The sequence below is a fragment of the Podarcis vaucheri genome, assembly GCF_965113315.1.
Source record: "Podarcis vaucheri genome assembly, chromosome: 5".
NCBI classification, from domain to species: Eukaryota; Metazoa; Chordata; class Lepidosauria; order Squamata; family Lacertidae; genus Podarcis; species Podarcis vaucheri.
The window spans coordinates 64,537,945-64,557,484 of NC_138763.1; the positions used below are offsets into that span (position 1 = coordinate 64,537,945).

Sequence of the window (19,540 nt, forward strand, 5' to 3'; positions counted from 1 at the left end):
GAAAACATGATATCCATTGCACGAAAGAATTTCATAGTGTCCTTTAGGATATCGTTGTGCGTTGCCATCAGGGGTCGAACCCAGTCCCGCGCCCCCTTCTCAAGATGCCCAATTACGAAAGCAACTCGCGATTCCTCATCAGGGAACTCATCAAACTGCACATTCAGAGCATATTGCATCTCCGTCCTAAAGGCATGGTAATCCTTGGGGTCCCCCCCAAACTTCTGCACCAATCCTGGTACCTTTCTGGGGAACTGAGTGGTTCTCCCCTTTTTGTCAGCATCCTGAGCCCTTCTCTCCTCGAGCCTCGCCGTCTGCAGCGCAAGTTGGACCTCCAGAGCTTGATACCTTTCTTCCAAGCTTGGACCAGCTCCAACCCCTGCCTCTCCGGTTCCGACTGGGTTGCTCATGATGCTTTCTCCTGTACAGGCAGCGTACAGAGACTGTCAGACTGCTGTCAGGGGATGATTAGCTGCTTGTGCTTAAAATTGTGCCCCTTCAGAGTTTGTGCGGCCCCACAAACCTCTGTGTGTGACAGAGCTCCTCAGACATGTCTGCTCTAGTCACTAGTAGAGTCTGACAGTGGCTGCCTGCGGAAGCGCTTCCAGCAAAGAAGTTCCTTAACGGAAACGCGTCTCCTGGACTCACGACGTGGCAGCTTCCGGCGAAGCATGGGTCTCCCTGCAGTTGCTTCTGACACCTCCCCGCTATTTTCGCTGGAAGTGTCTCTCACCCCTTTCTCTCCCCTGCTGTTTCCTGCCTGGGCTGCTGCGTCTCTCTCAGCATTACTGAGATCCTCCTCCAGAGACCCCTCGCTCCCCCTCCTTGTCCCTGCTTTAGCTGCTCTCTCCCAGTCTCTGGGAGCCCTACCACCTCCCTTTCCTCTGATGTCAGTTCCCTGACATAGGGTAATCCTCCAGAATAGAATGGGCTAGCATGTCTCACTGAAATGAAGAGGAAAACAGGATTTGCATTGGCAGTAAAGTTCCATTGTTCTAATAAAACTGTGTCACTTCATATTTCAGTTTTAAACAATAGACATACTTGCTATATTCAGCCAGGGTAATTTAAACACATACTTCAGTTTAAGAATAAATCCTGATACCCCAAAAGACCACCTGTGATTCATGTACTTTAAAATGTGAAAGCTTTCCTAGAATTGAAGACCTTGAATACAAACATACAGTGTTCTTTCTTCCTGGCACTGTTTTTTTGAACAAAATATAACGCACATTGATAATACTGAGGACTTGATTCTAGAGTCTAAACTAGGGGAAGCAATTGAAAGAACATGGCATACTAGAACGTCACAATCAGTCCTACTTATGGCTCGATGGCCTTCAGTGGAAGTTAAATATTCAGGGATTGTCCACACCCTTCATATAAACCCAACTCATGCACTTCCTACACATTTGGCAGGGTTGATGGCAGGGTTGGTTTATCCAGCCATTCATCAAGGCCTCTACCCCTACAGGTGAGCACTCTGCCCCTAGTACTGTGGTTTAATACTGCTACGAACCTGCTTGTCTGCCCTTCCCAGAAAGGGCCAGTGGATGACGGGTGATGGTAAATAGGTGAGAAAGCTGTAGAACCAGATATTTTCCCCAGGAGTTCTCACCAGGCTGGTGAGAAGAAGCAAACAGCAGCAAAGATGGAGTGACTTGCCTGTACATAACCCTGTTTGAGGCTGTACCTCAAGAACTACAGCCAGCATCAATATGTTCCACTAAGCCTTCTTGGGTCTCTATCCTTCCATATTTTCTTAAATCCAGTGCCATAATATTTAGAACTAAGTTGTGATGGCAGAATACACAACCCAGTGACATTACTGTGTTTCTTATAGATGGTTATGATTTGCTGAGTGCCATCAAAGCTGTACACCATCAGAACTGCTTCAAAGTTTCCACTCAACTTCATCATCTTCCAAATCTGACCATGAAAGACAAACCTGACCCCACACTCCAATTCTCACTACTTCACTCCATAGGAAGCATATATGATTTACCCCAGACACAGAATTCTCATATCTCAGTCATGAGAAAATTTTCTTTCCCAATGTCCTCAATGTGTTTCCAAGGTGGAAGCTTCAATGAGGCACTACTGAGTTGCATCGATCTTTCACTCTTCCAAGCACAGCAAGAAAAAAAACACATAGGCAACTGACCCTATCCTCTGCAACCTTGACAATTTTGTAAGCCTCATACTGTCTGCTAGTGGCAACTGAAATTATGCACTTGACTCTTATAATCACACATGCCTTTTAATAAGTAATTTATGAGGTGCAGTACTGTGATACAACATAAGCAAATGCCTATCACTTGCATAATGTCCAAGCAGAAACACATGCTGCTACTCTTGAACAAGTAGGTCAAACATCTGTTGAAATGATTTATTACTACTTATATAGCACCATCCAGGTATATAATGAGGGGGGCAGGTCCCTATACCAAGGCAGTTCAACTTTAAAAATTGGAAAAGGATGAAGTTTAGTTTCACTTCATATTTACCTTATTCTTGCTGAAAACCAGTAGCTGTGTAGGAGCTTAAATATTGCACTTTCCCTATAGTAATCTGCATATTGTCAAGGGACCATGATTCAACAAATAACTTTGCCATGGCAAATAAGCCACTACCCTCTAAATGGGATTAACTGTCGTTCCCCTAAACACTAGAGATGCAAAGATGGCTGGAATCATCTGAGCAGCTGTATAGCAATCCCTGCCAACTCCCAGGTTGAGAGGAAGGCTGGGAGGTTGCTAAGCAGGTATATGGTGAAGGCATCATTACTTAACCACATAGGGCCAAATCAATAACCCTCCCTCCAATAAAAAGTTGGAGTGGCAGTTGGGGAAGATGCTAAGGGTGCTATCCAGCCAGTGGACAGCAATCTATCCAGCTTTGGACAGCAATGCCAATAATGCATGCTTACAAAGCCTTTTCCTCAGGCTCCCCCTTTACCCACTTTTCTCTAAGGCAAGACCACAGGCATTGGGTGTTGCTGTACAAAAGTGCTCTATTCACCTTCGTGAAGCAGTGACCAACCATGCATGATTTGCCCTGTCCAGCCTTTCCCAAGAAATATAGGGAGGAGCCCTTAACAACCACATATTTTGGCTTTGCCAACAAGACCAACCGACAACCATTGACTCTTGCCAAAGATACAGATGCAACACTATCATGATTATTATTTTTATGCACAACCAAACACCTCTGTTTAAGAAACAGACGGAAACTACTGCATTTTCTTTTATCAAATGCAGCATTGTCAAGATGCATTCATAAGATTTTGGGAAGATATTTTTTCTAGTTTGGAAAAATAAGGCTAAAGATCAAAGACTGGAAGTTGCTTTGTTCTATACCGTTAGCGGTGCTTCAGTTCAGACTTGATTGCCATTGCTGTCAACCTTACAGTCATTTCTCCCCAATTCTTCACGTTTCAACGTTCCAAAGAGATTTGTCTGCTGTAAAGAGCAAATACAGCAACACTCTTTGTTCTCCCCAAAGGACTATGCACCAGTTTCCAGACATTTAAACAAAATTATATTGAAGTGAAGAATCGGAAGCTCTGCTCCAGCTTATTCATGAAGAGATTTCACAGTCTCTGAGAAATGAACTGGAACAATAACACTTGGGCTTCAAATATGGTTATTATCACTTTTTAAAAAGGGTATACAATGACAAAAAAAAAATAATACAGATGAGGGAGAATAAACAGCTGTCAAAATCTCTCTAGTTTCACATATTCTGGAAGGGTGTGAATCTGGTCCTCTTATTTAAATTATTTTCTCTTTCTTACAAAGGAACTGACTGAGATATCCATGATCTTCAGCAATGAAAGGCTACTCTTTCTGATCTGAGCAGCACAACACCGTTTCCTTCCTTTCTTTGCTTGAAACATAAAATAATCTCATGTGTGCATACAAATATACACTACACAGATCACCAAAAGCTTTTCTCCCTGTTGAAACAATTAACTGGAAAATCCCTGTTGTTACCAGAGTGCTCTCTCTCCTACTCTCTCTCTCTCTGTGGACCCACGTCTTACACATCAAAGTACTAATTTTTTGGGGGGGTCTCTCCTGTAGTTGACGTTAGTGCACAGCCTAAGATTACTTCAAAATATACCTGTATCATACTGGTCAAACTTGGAGAGTTAGACTGTGATCAATAAATGCCAATGTTATTTTACAAGCTATGGGGAATAAGCAAAGGGAATTAACAAGAACTACAGAATTTGTTATTAGTGTAATATATATTTACACCAAATGGCTGACAGGAAATAAAGACAGCTTTGTGACTTGAAGTGCAAGTACAAAAATATGAAAGAATAAATGGTTATTTGTTACACCCCACACTGCCCAGACCATACAGTTAAGCAGTTTGTAAGCAGAGATGTGTCTGATATGCATTTCTGTAACAGGAGGTTAAATAAACCAGGAAGGCTAAAAGTTCACATGCAAATAGTTCAGCTTTGGTTCTCACTAGAGCAAGACTTGTGAAATCACAAACACAGACAGAAGTGAGATGGATGGAACACAATGGTTACTTATCTATTGAGAAAATGGGAGAAGAAGGAAGAGGTTAGACTCAGGTTTTTTATGTTTTTACTGTACACAATTCATAGATTGGACTTGAAAATGTCAGCAGGATGTGTTGCATGAGACGCTAAAGTTAAGATAATCCTTCTCCTTGCCAAAGTCCTGGAAGGGGCAGCTGAAAAACCAACTTGAGGGCCAAATTTTATATTTGCCTCTGGAGTCCTATATAGTTAGGGGGGAAATGGGGCAACTTCCTTGTAGAAAGACACTGGCTGCAGCCCTCTATGCCATAAACTGACTAGTCCTGGGGAAAACAACAAACGTGGACTAAAAGGCAAGGGAGAGGGTGATAATGCTAACTAAAGCTGGAGAAAAAAAGAGGAATGTTCCTGCCACAATTAACAGTGTCAGAGCATCTCAAAAGGAGAAGAGTAAAAGCAACCTAGGGATGTGTCCTAAAAGTTGAAAAAACTCAGGATGTCTAGTTATAGGATACGGTTTATCTACAGGCAGAAATCTAAATTTGCAAACTGATCTCATTAGTGTCTGAGCTGGGCATGTGCAACATTAAATAACAGAGACATGATTAATGAGCTACCCTGTACGGTTATGAGTTATAGCAATTGTGTTTCCTGCCAAAGAGTTGTGGTGGAGTTACATGGACATTGTAACAAATCAGGTTGTGTTTAGCAAGTATCCCTGTGATCCTGGTAAGGACTGAGCTTTGATTCTTCAGAAGAAGCTAGCCAGGGTGCTTACTTTAGTTAGCTAGGTGTATGCTTGCTGGAAGGAAGCCATCATTTACTAGAGATTATTAATTACTGGACTTGGGAATTCCTTGCATTGGATATGGCACCAGGTTCTGGGGGGTTAATTAGGTTTATGAAGACCTGCTCATGCTTGTGGCTTACCATCATCCTGTCAGGATCAGACTTGGCTTAGACTATACCTGCTGTCTCTGATTTGACCACAATTACTATCCTTGCTGGCGCTATGGGCTAAAGCCTCAGCGCCTAGGGCTTGCCGATCGAAAGGTCGGCGGTTCGAATCCCCGCGGCGGGGTGCGCTCCCGCTGCTCGGTCCCAGCGCCTGCCAACCTAGCAGTTCGAAAGCACCCCCGGGGGCAAGTAGATAAATAGGTACCGCTTACCAGCGGGAAGGTAAACGGCGTTCCGTGTGCGGCTCTGGCTCGCCAGAGCAGCGTTGTCACGCTGGCCACGTGACCCGGAAGTGTCTCCGGACAGCGCTGGCCCCCGGCCAATAGATGTGAGATGGGCGCACAAACCCCAGAGTCTGTCAAGACTGGCCCGTTCGGGCAGGGGTACCTTTACCTTTACCTTTACTATCCTTGCACTCACTGCCCTGAGCAAAGCTAAATTACATACAAAGTCTTGGGGCACATGAAGAGTTCCGATTAATCCAAGCTTATTGGTAACATTGACTAATATAGTTATTATAACAGGCACTCAAGTGCAGAATGGCATCTATGCATCCAGGGAGTCTTGTCTGGCACCTTCATTGTATAACTTGAGGCACCAGGTGAAAACGTTTGTCTATAACCAGGCCTTTGGCTGATTAACAGTCTATGGCCTTTTAAATGTATGGGGGTATTGCTTTATTTTTGTTTTATTATGTATTGTGTGTTCTCATTTTGTATTTTTATGTTGTGAACTGCCCTGTGATCTTCGTATGAAGGGCGGTATACAAATTTAATAAGCAAATGAATAAAGTAAATTGTGTGTAAATTATTTGTGGTGTTTGAAGGACTTGTTCAGACAGCATGCATTAATTATTGCCCCCCACCCCAAATTAGTAAAATGGGTGTTCCATGCATGAATGAGCTAGCAACAAAATGAACCAACAAAGAGTGTGGGACTGAAGACTGGTGAAGAGAAGGGGACTTGGAGGTTTTGGTACAAATTTGCTTTTTAAAAAAGCCCTGGAATGAACAGGAAAACTTATCTGGATTCAATAATAGGGAAGGCGTTGAAGAAGTAAACATTCTGTTCAACCACTCTCATTTCCCACAACATTCATACACACAAAAATGATACCTTGATAATAATAAAAAATGGGGGGGGGGGTCCTTATCACTGAAGAAAGGGGAGCACTGACAATTGAGGATTGTTGGCTTAACTTTCTAAGCAGACTGTAAGGAATATGTACCATTAAACGCAGTATTTTCTTTCTAAATAAATATGCTTCTTTATGACAAATCCAATGAGGAAAAGAAGGGTTTGGGGTTTTTTTTAGCATACTAAGTGCTACACACACACAATCTAAAGCAAAAGCAGTGAGCAAGGAAGAAGGAAAACAGTCCTGGATTTAAGTACAGTTATGAAAAAGCAATTATAGTACAATACACACAAAAGAGTGTGTTTGCTGGGGTAGAACTATAAATGTTTCCAAAATTAAAGTAACAAAAACTTTTGAAGGTGTATTGTCAAATGAGAAGAGAATGCAAACAGCAATGTAGAAGGTTCAAACAGTGCAGAGAATGGAAGCAGTTGAAAAGGACTGTATAAATACAGTAAGAGAGAAAGAGAGTGATGGAAGCCTAAGTAATGGGACTAGAAAGAAAGGCTCATCTGTCTTGATGCAGTTTTCTTCAGGATAAACTTGCCTGAGATTGTAGTCTTAGAGAACTACTGTAAAACAATCTCTAATAAACATGAAAGCAAAGAAGACAATAATAAGATTTAAAAGGTAGATTTGCTAAGTAATTTTCTTAACTGCGGTTGCCACCATGGAATTAATAACTCCTGTTTTCTTCTATTAGATCTTGTAGTAAAAGTACATTGCCTTTCACCATTTTCTTCCTGTGGCATATCCAACTGTGAGTTTTTTTGTATCCTTGTCACCTTCGCCTTCCAGTTCCAATTCATATTCATGTGCTCTTGCATTTGTCAGCATTCTCTAAATTTCCTCAAAAAAATTGCTATCCTCCATTTCAGTCCCAATTATTTTTGTTTCCTTACATGTCAAGGAAAGAATAGACTTCCCACATTGCATACTACTTCATGCACCAGTTGAGAACCTATGGATTATAAATATACTATGCCAGGTCTCTGACAATGAAGTTAAAAGTGACATTTGGATGCACAAGGCACAGATTCCATGTTGTCCATTGACAATACACACTATGTACAACTTAATAGTTTTTATAAGGCTATCTATCCTGTGATGACCATATAGCTATTCTTTTTAAAAAATACTGCACATGAGCAACCCTTGTAGGAGTTGGTGCCTCAGGTCCTGCAAGTTCATTATTGTATACAAGGCTCTCTTTCACCTTGATATTTGACTAATGAGTTGCAACTGCTCAACTGGGGCTTGTTATTTGGGATTATTGATATGATTTTAATCTGGACTCAAATGTGTCCCTACAATATATGAATGTGACCTATTTCCTCTGGTTTAGAGCACACACTGGACCAGGACTTCTCCTGATCTAGATCAGGTCTCATTATTGTCAGAGAGGTTTGAACATTACAATCATATATACCAAGAAAGAATGAGTGATCTGTAAAATCTAAATTAGGAATCTGTGCATTAATTCTGTGAAGAGACATTACAAGCAGACTTAAGTAACATTTCTCTATGTAGTCAGCATTAGTCAGCATTTCAAAAGCTCACTCATTTGCTTGTATCAACAAAACCTACTTCACTTATTTTCACAGAGTATAATTTATGAAAGATTGTATTATGGCTGGAAAGTTAATCTTGGAAATACAAAGGACAGCACTGTCTTCCTGGGTGTGTAGAACAAAGGCTCTCTCGCTGCTGCACAAAGTTCTTTCTCAAAGCCTCAGAAAAAGAACTGACTGAGACTATTCTGTTTTCACCTGCTGTCATACAAAAGTCTATCAAAGTACTGAAGCACTTTCAGCATCACTCCATGAAGACAAAGCTGAGAGCAGCTGCAATAAGTATACATTTTAAAGAGCAATGGGGAGAACAATAGCTATTCTTGCAAGTCTTCAAAACTGTTCCTGCTATAGCTAAGAAAATAATTTCATGGAAGTTAGAAGAAAGCTTATTTTGCAAAGGTTAATGCTGTAGAAGCACACCTGCTGAAATGTATACTAAACAACTTCTATACTGGAAAAAAATATGGAAGAACAAAATCCCAGGTTTAATATTTGTCGTATTTTCTTCTCTACCAATCTTCAATATTATACTTTAAACTTATAAATTGGTATATACATTGATCTATGCTAAAAACAATGGCTTTTATCCAAATATCCCATTCTGTTTGAACAAGAATTGCAGATTCCCCTCTCAATTTTCAAGTACTCTTCTATCTTTCTTTCTTTCTTCCTGCACAAAAGCTAGCTATCTTGGCAGTAATCTGAGGAAATTGGTTAGCCAAAAGGTAGCCAACCTGCAGCAAGATTATCTTCTATCTCATCAAACTGATTCCAGAGGACTCATGTGACTTTCTTTTTTCTTTTGGGCCCAGAGCGTCATGGAAGGGACAGGTAGAATAGGTGACTTCCATCTTAAGTTCTTTCTACCCACATACTTTTCACTCCACCTTGGTAGCCATTTTTATCACCATCTTTAAGTGCTCTTCATGTTCCTAGGCAGTACTCAAGGTGGCTAACACCAATAATGAAATCATATGACAAGAACAATCAAACCAGCAGCAAACAAAGCAGTTAATTTGGAGCCAACAACAAATTGGGGCTCAAAGAGCAGAATACTGTCAAAATGTTATGCCGCTGCTATAAGAATTACATGGCCCTGCCAAGTAGCCACTGAGCTAACTTCAAGGTGCTGGTGTACAAAGGCCTTTACAGCTTGAGACCAGGACACCTAAAAGAGAGTTTCATCCTTTATATACCCAACTGACCACTGCACTCTGCAGGAGAGGGAGCCCTAAAACCATATCATCTTAACAAGAAGTCCATGCTGCAGAATGTAGGAATCAGGCCTTTTGTGTGGTGGCAGCTGCCCTTTGGAGCTCTCTCCCTTTACATCAGACAGGCACTGCCTTTGTTGTCCTTACGGTGCCTGTCAAATATTTTCTTCTTTTCAACAAACCTTCTAAGTGGATAATTTTCTTATCATAGTCAGTAACTGTACTGAATTTTAAATTGTTTTAAAACATGTAATTGCTTTAGCTGTTTTTATATATGTGATTGTTTTATTGTGAAATGGCTTTGATATGCTTTGCAGAAAGCAATTCATAAATAAAATTAAGAATCGTATATCCACAATTTACTTAAACAGAGCGGAAATGATGAAAGAGGAGGTCCAAGCATACATCTCGGGGGAGGGAGCTCCATATTCTGGGTATCTCAACTTAGAAGGTGTGTTTCTACCCACAGAGCCTGAAAAGCTGGTACAGTGGCACCTCAGGTTACATACGCTTCAGGTTACATACGCTTCAGGTTAAATACTCCGCTAACCCAGAAATAGTGCTTCAGGTTAAGAACTTTGTTTCAGGTTGAGAAAAGAAATCGTGCTCCAGCGGCGTGGCAGCAGCAGGAGGCCCCATTAGCTAAAGTGGTGCTTCAGGTTAAGAACAGTTTCAGGTTAAGAATGGACCTCCGGAACAAATTAAGTACTTAACCCGAGGTACCACTGTAATGTAGAAAGGCGCCAGCACCAGCATTGCTCTGACTGAGAAACAATAGAGACAAAATATCTGGGAAATGGGCACAGTGACTTATATATTGAAAACTGCCTATATCACTGCTATAAATTGTATTATGCTGCCTTGCTCCAATGGCTGTGTCAGAGGCAGAGGCTTCTTACCCGAATGATAGCTTTCCCATGGAAGGTGGGAAGCCAGTAGCATTACTAGCTTCCAACTTCCCAGGGCTAATTAGTCATTACTTCAAGCAGGCTGAGTCTATAAATAAAGAGGACTGCCAAGACAGTTAAGAACAGGAGCTGTTCTCCTTATTGTAGCCTTTTATTATAAAAATAGATTTTCTTGTATATTAATAAAACAGGATGGATCAAAAAGTCAAGAGTAAGGATGGATCAAAAATCAATAGTCCATAAAAATACAATCCATTCCTTCCCCACCTCTGCTAAAAGTCCCAACAACTTAATATTAAAGCAGGCAGGCAGATAAACAGAGCACTGACCCACATGTATCATTTTTTGCTCCAGTCTCATATCTTAACCCCTTTTCTCTCTCCCACCCCTATTTCAGCCAGGAACTCAGCTATGCAAGGAAAGCCAGGCTTAGCTGAAGGTTTTTACATCAGGCACCATGATAACACTTAAACTTAGCAGCCTCCCAAAAATTTCCATCACATCACTTGTCCATAAATGGATACCAAAGTGGCTTTCCCTTGACCCTCCTTTGGAGACTTCTCTATTTGGAGAGTTCTCCATTAAATGGCTAAATACAAGCTGGGCCATCTGGGATATTTCACAGCTGTGTATATGGTATTCTCTTCTGCCCCATCATCTATATCAGTGATGGCCAAACTTGGCCCTCCAGCTGTTTTGGCACTACAACTCCCATCATCCCTAGCTAACAAGACCAGTGGTCAGGGATTATGGGAATTGTAGTCTCAGAACAGCTGAAGGGCCAAGTTTGGCCATCACTGATCTATATCTAGGGATCCAATGCTGCAACTCTGCTGGTTCAAGTGACTTCTGTGCCTGCAATGGGACATCCTCTCCATATCCTGTCCCTTCCAGTCCCCTCTCTCTCATACACCCTCACAATCGGCTCTGGAAACTTCACCCTTTGGAGTAGATTTTGGTGGCACACAGTAGAAGAGAAGGAATAGAAGTCCCACTGGTCCAGCATAACCCCACTGGTTTAGCACTGAATGCAATCCCTATATCTACACACACATACAAAATCACCATATAAAATAGATCAGCCTGCAAAAAAGTCCCAAGGTCCTTGAGGGAGCTTTATATCAGGCTTCCTGATTCAACACTCTATGAGCCACGCCACAGTGAATGATCTCCATTTAACCCTGAGTTAGTAAGGTTCATTTGACACTGACAAGAAATAGAGCCTTTAGTGTCATTGGCGCAGTCCCGCAGAATGGTCTCCCAATAGTGACTCATCAGTTGTCTTCTATATTGGCCTTTAAACATTTGCTGAAAACTTCCCTTTGCTGCCAGTCTTATGCAGACAATTAGGCTACAAAGTTTCTATAATAGCTGGTGATACGTTTTGCATCTTTTTATGTGGCTTTTATAACTCATACATAGTTGTTGTAAACTGCTTTGATTTTTTATAATGCTTGCTCAGGAGCAGCTTATTATGACTTACGGTTGTTTCATGGTTTGTTATGAATACAGCACTGTACTAGGAAACTTTACAGCTGGGTCTCCCTGCCTCAACCCACTAAATGACAGGAAACACCATAAGTGTGCATGCACACGAAAGCTCACACCAAGAACAAACCTAGTTGGTCTCTAAGCTGCTGCTGGACAATTTATTTTATTATTATTATTATTATTATTATTATTATTATTATTATTATTATTATTTTGTGTGTATGTGTGTATATATATATATATATATATATATATATATATATATATATATTTGCTTTCGTAGATTTTCACGGGTACAGGAATGCAGGTTTTGGTGTCTTCGGGTGTCTTCCCGTGTAAGAGTCGGGGTGTCTGGGCGACGTTTCGACGAGGTCTCACTCGTCATCTTCAGGCTGGTGCTTTCGGCTTCTTGTTACAATACAATTTATAGGAACTCAATACAATACAATTTAATTTATACAATACAATTTATAGGAACTCAAACACCAGATTCTGCTCTGTTCCAGTAACAAGAAGCCGAAAGCACCAGCCTGAAGATGACGAGTGAGACCTCGTCGAAACGTCGCACAGACACCCCGACTCTTACACGGGAAGACACCCGAAGACACCAAAACCTGCATTCCTGTACCCGTGAAAATCTACGAAAGCATATATATATATATATATATATATATATGTATGTATGTATATATACATACACATATATACATATACATATATATTTCTACTGCATCAGACCAACACAGCACCTACCTGAATCTAGAACAGTTTTTAAATGTTACACAAACACAGAAAGAGTGTTGCATAGACATTAACTGCTAAGAAGGCTTACCTATATAATTATAAAATCTCCACAAGTTATGAAAATCCTACTTTCTAATAGTAATAATTTTTTTAATAAAATCTGAGTATCTTGTATACATTCTGCTTCTATAACTTAGATTACTTAAAGCATTTCAACCTTTTTAAAAACACAGGATTATGATGACCAAAGGGAATGAATGTGAACAAGGGTTTGGGGATTGCGCCAGTAAAAGTAGGCACCAGCAGCTAAGGAAAAGAGAAAGATCGCTTAAATAGCAAGTTTCAAAGCATTTTCTCCCTAACCCATATGAAGATTTGCCGGCCTACAAATGAGCGCTCTGTACAGTTAACATGCTCACAGACTTAATATGTTTTTGTAAGAAATGTTTGCAATAGCAGACAACTTTGTTTTGCAACAGAAGTTGAAATGGTTGTTCTAACCTGTAAGACAGTAAAAATAAAAGCTATCAAAGAGTAAATAGCTCAGCTAAGCACTCCTGAACTGTCAGGTTTGCAGTTTGAAGACAGATGATGCCATCTAGTAAGGTTCTGTGCACACACAATTCTTAAAAAATGTATGGCTGCAGCTGACCCCTGAGAAACATATTACTGACATGTTAATCTCTAAACATACTGACGTACAATTTATGATGCCAAGCACCAGTGAATAATGTTCAACTCAAAACTAGATAGCTAGAGAGAACATGCTCATATCATCACCCAAACAGGCTGGTAGTCTTAAGGTGAATTGTGCATCATTTACAGTTTGTTGAGCAATGTTGTGGCTAGTTTCGCCCTGCTCAGCTCCTTTTAAACCATGCATCATCTGCAAACATGTAGCACCAGGTTTTTAAGATTTAAAAAGACAAGCAAAACTAAAGCTGCAAGAGTTGAAAAAGCAAGATAGAACTGTTTTGTCACACATCATTACAGAAAGGTATTGATATGGATTGATCAACAATACAAAAGGTAATATATTCAACTATACTTGTCCAATGAGCTCTAACTAGCATGGAAAACAAAGGTGAGAAACAACACTAAAATAAAAGCACACTAATTAACCAACTAGTCATGTTTGCTTTTCTGTTCTGTTACTATAAGAAAAATAAGTTTTCAGTCCCCTTTTTGTATCAGAAACCTACTAAGTTTCCTCATCCTGGCATATTAGTACAGCATACGCCAGTCACACTCAACTTAATTCACAGACTAAATTCCAGTCTATTGAAAAGCTCAATAGCTACAAAGTTCTCCAACACTGTCACAGCAAATTTCCCCAAAGGCAAGAAATTAATGGGTTTTGATCCTTTCACAAATATAACCAAGACAAAACTCAAATGTCAAGTATATTCTCATGCCAGACATTAGGGCAGGGAGAGGAGCAAAAGGGAAGAAACAAAGAGAAAGAGAGAGAGAGAGAGAGAGAGAGAGAGAGAGAGTGTCAAGCAAGCATAAACAGGGTCAGTTTTTCCAGTGGGTTCCAATAACTTTTAAATACCATAATAAACGGGAACAGTCAAACCAACAATCATGTTATTAGAATATGGCAGCAGAGAGAGGTAGAACTGCAGTTTGTATTCTAACCCATTTATGAGATACGAAAGAAATGGGTGGAGGTAAACAAGAAGAAACTTGTGTGTCTGTAGGGTGGCCCGCCTCATTCTTTAAGAACATTCATTATATTGTGTGTGAATATGAAATCCTGACTCTTTTTTTTAAAGTGCAAAACTCACAGCGACATCAAAAGTGGAAGATTTTCATTATAACTGGCTTACAACAAATCACAAACCTCACATCTGTTATACTCCATGTGATCTGCCATGTTGTTTCAATGCTCTGAACTGCACCACTGTTAGATAGGGGAAATTAGGAGTAACGAAGGGCACGTTCTACAAAATCACCACGTGATTTTGTTTATTTAAAAAAATACCCTGTTCAGATTTGAGGGAGCATGTGGTGAGCTTCTACATGTACAGTGGGATTTATGATTACCATTTTGAACATGGTTCCTTTTGCTACTAACCTAAGTAGCTACACCACAAATTGAAGGGGAACTTCAAGAAGTGCACCCAAGAGAAAATCCCTAGTCCAGTTTTATCACACGATTAACTGTTTGTCTAGATTAAGGGTTGGAACCCTATGGCCCTCTGAACTCCATCACTCCAGCTCCCATCAGCTCCAGCTAGCATGGCCAATCATCAGGGATGATAGAAGTTGTAGCTCAGCAACATCTATAGGGTCACAGGTTCCTTCCATCCGCTGGTCTAGATCATGCCTCAGGCATGAATGGAAGACCTTTGCAGGTATCATTCAGAGTTTTGAGTTTAGCAACTTTCTCGTGCATAAGTAAAGCAGTCTTCTAGGTCACAAGAACCCCAACATTCCTGGATTGACAAAGCCCTGGCCCATTTTTTATTTTTTTTAAATCCCACATAGAGTGGTCCCATCACTGCAGCCACAGGAAGGTAGCAACATACATGTCATTGCCACAACACCTCTCTCGGTGATAAAGTTCCAGGATGCCCCCACTGTCACAAGATTTGTCTCCCTTCTTGACAGAAAAATTTGAGCAGGGCTTCCAGAGACTCACATCTCAGCATGGGCAATATATGTGAAATAATAACCTCCTTCACTTTCTAAAAAATTATGAGCTAGAATAAAGCACCTGCAGCACAAGGCTAATAATGGCGCTAAAGGTATTTCTAAACCTCTGACTGTTGAAAGCTGGGAAAGAGAGGAGAATTGTGTACTTGTTTATTGGGCTTACTGTAAAGCATCTTCCTTTGTAGCCGCAGAGGTTGGGAACTGCAGCCACATGACATCAGGTGATTGACAGACGGGAAGCCCCACCCACTGATCAATGTAGCTCACAGAGGGTTGGCCAGCTGTGAATCCAGTCCTCTGGTCAGTTCCAATTTCCCACCCCTGCTGTAAAATAACAGTCAAGCTGGTATACCAGTAGTGGTATAACTAGGTGATTATCACATTTTTATTTTTGCTGTCGTTAACACTAACCCCTATCTAGCAGAACTTACATAGCACTTCATTCCCACATGATGGATTGGAATGGGGATTACCCACCCTTGCTGCAAGGAAAGGGGGAAATTGCCATGCTGTCTGGAACTTTAAACACACACACACACACACACCATAAGGACTTCAGCACTGGCTATGCAAAGCAAGGGAGCGACAGCCAGAAACGAACAATTAAAAATCCAAACCAAGAACAGTAACATAAACAATTATTATGTTATTTATTTATATCCAGCCTTTCCCCCTGAAATTGACCTAAGGTGGCTTACAGTTAAAATAGAAACAACGGGGGCAGTTAGCAGAAATACAACAGTTTACTCTTTCAAAGCACCACTGGATGAGCATTCCAAAACCAAAGTATGCCACTGAATACCAACCACTGGAAATAAAGTACAGGAGAATGCCACTGTGCTCATGTCCTGCTTTGGGTCTTCCCATAGGCATCTGGTTGGTCACTGTGAGCACAGGATGCTGGAGTAGATGGGCCTTTGTTCCGGTCCAGTAGGGCTCTTCAAACGTTCTTTAGTAGCATACCAGTTCATAGTCACTGGAGTCATTTTTAAGACTGAAAAATTGGAGTTCACAAAACGATAGGCACATGAAGGGGAAAGTTGTGTGCAGCCATCATTTATGGCAACATAGACCACAGCTAACAGATGCCACAAGCAATGCATTTGCAAGGTGGAGGAAGAACTGCATTTCCCCAGCTATAAAGCACATCATATCCACCAATGGGGAAATGTGTTGTCTCTGCAAACATTGAAAGGAGATTCTGGATTGTCTACAATGAATAGGTAATAGTGGCATATTTAATGCATCAAGAGCAACCTGAAAATGTCCTTTGGGGAAACTATTTGTAATTTTGCCTCTTGGTGAAGTACAGCTGTAAACAGCTGGGAGCTGTCTATCTAAACAGACACAAACTGAAAGGAGGTTTAGCACCGTACAATAGATTCTGTAACTTGATCCTAACCACATTTACCAAGCAATAAAGTCCACTGGAGCAAATGAATTTACTCTCAGGAAGGTAGTTACGCATGGTGCTCATAATTTAGCAGCTAGCCTCTTGAAATTAGGAAGAATTACACTGTCTGACATATTCAGTTATTTATGTTCATCTTTCATGGTTCCCTTTCAAGAATTAGAAATGGCCACAACCAAAGGTGACATATCAGATGGATCATGTTAAATAAGTTTTCCTTCTTAAGGTGACAGGATGGGTTTTGCTGTCACACCAAGGAACTGGCTGTCATATTTGGCTCCAAGATAAAGGCTGATTTTGTAACACTAGGGAAGAACTTTCAGAGTCTCTTCTCTCAGGTGTCCGCATAAATACTGGATATTGCAAAGCTGCACAAACAAACTTGAACTGACATTGCTCATTTTAGACAGGTTTTGTGCCATTGCTTTTAACAGATGCTTTGCAGATTTCTCTGTAAAATATGCCATTACAACAAACGCAAGTTTTGCTGATGTTCAATTACAGTACATTCCATCCCTTCCCCATAAAATGGGCTTTGTAAAACAGATTTTAAGGGAATGGCCAGGTCAAAAAGTCAGACCACCAAAAGAACCCACAGTTTAACCATAAGCAAAAGGCACTGCCAAATTCATTCATTTTAGTTTAATCACAAACTGAACTAAGAATGCATAACAAAAACACACACACACACAAGGAGTGTGACCTATTAAATGGATAAGATGATACTGAACAATATATGGCAGCTTTACAAGACAGTACTTCTAGGAGTGTCTACAAGTTCTTACCCATTATACTGAATAGAGCGCTTGAATGTACATGATTACCTTTTAAAGAACCAATTGAAATTCAACACATCGCCTATTTAATGACAATCATGCTATAGTTTAAGTCTGACACAGATTTCACTTTTAAAAAAGAAGTAGCAGCCCATTTTACATTGATTAATGTATGTGAATCAGTGCTCAATGAAGAGCATAGCTCAAATAGAGAAACTATTTTCAGTGCTGGGGGCTCAGTCATGGAACACGTGAAGCAATAAGCATAGCACACATCTGAGCACATGCAGAGTTCTTTCCCACGCTGCAGAACCAGCAGCACCATCCAAAACACAACTGGAAGGAAGCAGTTGAGCCACTGGATGCACAACTGCTAGGCAGGTATGAACCCCGGGGCAGTTGACCTCTTATAAATTAAGCAAGTGAAGTAAATTATCTGTGCTTAGATTAGAAAAGACAACTCTCTCTCACTCCAGGCTTGCAACAAATGACTGCAGCTTACTGCAAACTAAATTAGTTAGCCTGCAATTGACACCACTTCAAACGGCACCACTCTTTCCCCTCCCCAAGTAGGAATTTTAACACAGTTCTCTGGAGATCTGCAGGGCGGGAGAGGGGACTAAAGCATCACCGCCAAAAATAAAAGGTATCCACTATGATTCTAGAAGGTGTCATTCTTATGGGATGGAGAGGTGAGCTGGCATTTCCCTCTTCCTTCCAAGCCAATTCCCAGTATGTAAATTCATTGGCAAGCCTTCGTTACTCTTGTGTAAGGAAGGGAACAGGAAGTCAGAGAGCCTCAGCTGCGTTTAGTACACTTCATAGCCCCCCACCTACCCCGATGCCATCGCCCAATGACCGGCAAGTTTGCCCTGGGTTTCCCCATCCCCATTTCAAAGGGACAAGGTATTTTTGTCCCCTGGCAGCACCAGCGGAGAGAAGTCGAAACTCAACCTGCGCCTGGCAAAGGCGGGTTCTCACGGCTCCGCGGAGGGATTTTTTAATTTTTTTTTTGGGGGGGGAGGGCGGACATCGTTTTCACACACCCGCGCGACCCATTTACACGTGGACTCCTCTCCCTCCCCGTGACTAGAGGCAGCCAAACCCTGAGGGAAGCAGTTGGCGTCGACGACGCCCCCCCCCATGCCAAGCACCCCTTCCGTGGCTTCCCCTCGAAATTCCAGGTTCTTCCTTCGCTGGAAGAGAAAGCTGGCTTCCTTCGGAGGGCGTCGGATGGGGAAGAGACCCACAAAAAGAAAGAGCCTTGACGTTCTTACCTCCTCAGGAGCCATGGAGAGCGGCGGTTCTTGAGCTCCTCTCTTTCTATGGCGGGAGGCAGGCAGGCGGGCGAGGAGAGCAGCGGGGTCGGCTGCAGGTGTCGGAGCCCGCCGAGAAAGCGGGAGCCTCGCGCGCTTGCTTCACCCCGCCGTGTGAAGGCTGAAGGCTGCGGTACAGTCTGTCCCAGATAAATGCATTAACAGCAGCCACCTCATGATTCATTAATCAGTCCCAGTGACCAGAACCACAGAAAGCGGCGGGTGCTGGGGCTGGGGAAAAGGGGGGGGGACAGAAGAGAGAGAGAGAGAGAGAGAGAAAGCGAAAGGCTCGGAGGAAACGCGAGCGTGGTCCCCGCTGGAACTCCGACGCGCGCGGAGTTCATTAATGGATTCATGACTCTCGCATTCTCCCGCCTTGGCGCTCAGCGGGAGGGGAAGAGCGTGCCGGCTGCTGCCCTCGCGCTTCGCCAGCCAGCTGGAGCGCGCGGCACTTGACGGCCGGCGCCCGGCGCGTGCCACACACACGCACGCACGCACACACACAGGGGCGCCTCGCCTCTTCCTTTGCCCGGCTAAGGCTAGGGCGGGACCGGGCTGGGGAAAGGGGAGGAGCTTCGGGGGCAGGTGACTCCCCTCGCAGGCGCCCTCGGCTCCTCCTGGGAAAGGAGCGCAGAGCTTGGCTCTTGCGGGGGGGGGGGGGAGAGAGAAAGAAAAAGAGGGCAGCGCCTCGCACGCGATGCAAGCGCGGATTTGTCCAAGGTTCGTCAAGGGGGTGAAGCGAAATTGGACGGCCAATCAGAGGCAGGATCGCGGTCAGCGAGGAAGGAGCGCGGAGTGTTAGCTAGGGAGCTTGCAAGTGAAGCGGCCCTC

At 42.2% G+C, this 19,540-nt stretch overlaps 1 pseudogene across 3 annotated transcripts in view; it reads right to left on the reverse strand.

Annotated features, from left to right (window-relative positions):
- The window catches only part of LOC309533502 (heparan sulfate glucosamine 3-O-sulfotransferase 1 pseudogene), an 87,938-nt pseudogene extending 68,722 nt beyond the window's left edge, over positions 1–19,216 (reverse strand). For all 3 annotated transcript variants that reach the window (XR_014224707.1, XR_014224708.1, XR_014224709.1), the window contains exon 1: positions 18,671–19,216. The product of XR_014224707.1 is annotated as a heparan sulfate glucosamine 3-O-sulfotransferase 1 pseudogene (transcript). The remainder of the gene's footprint in view (positions 1–18,670) is intronic.
- Between the last annotated feature and the right edge of the window lie 324 nt (positions 19,217–19,540).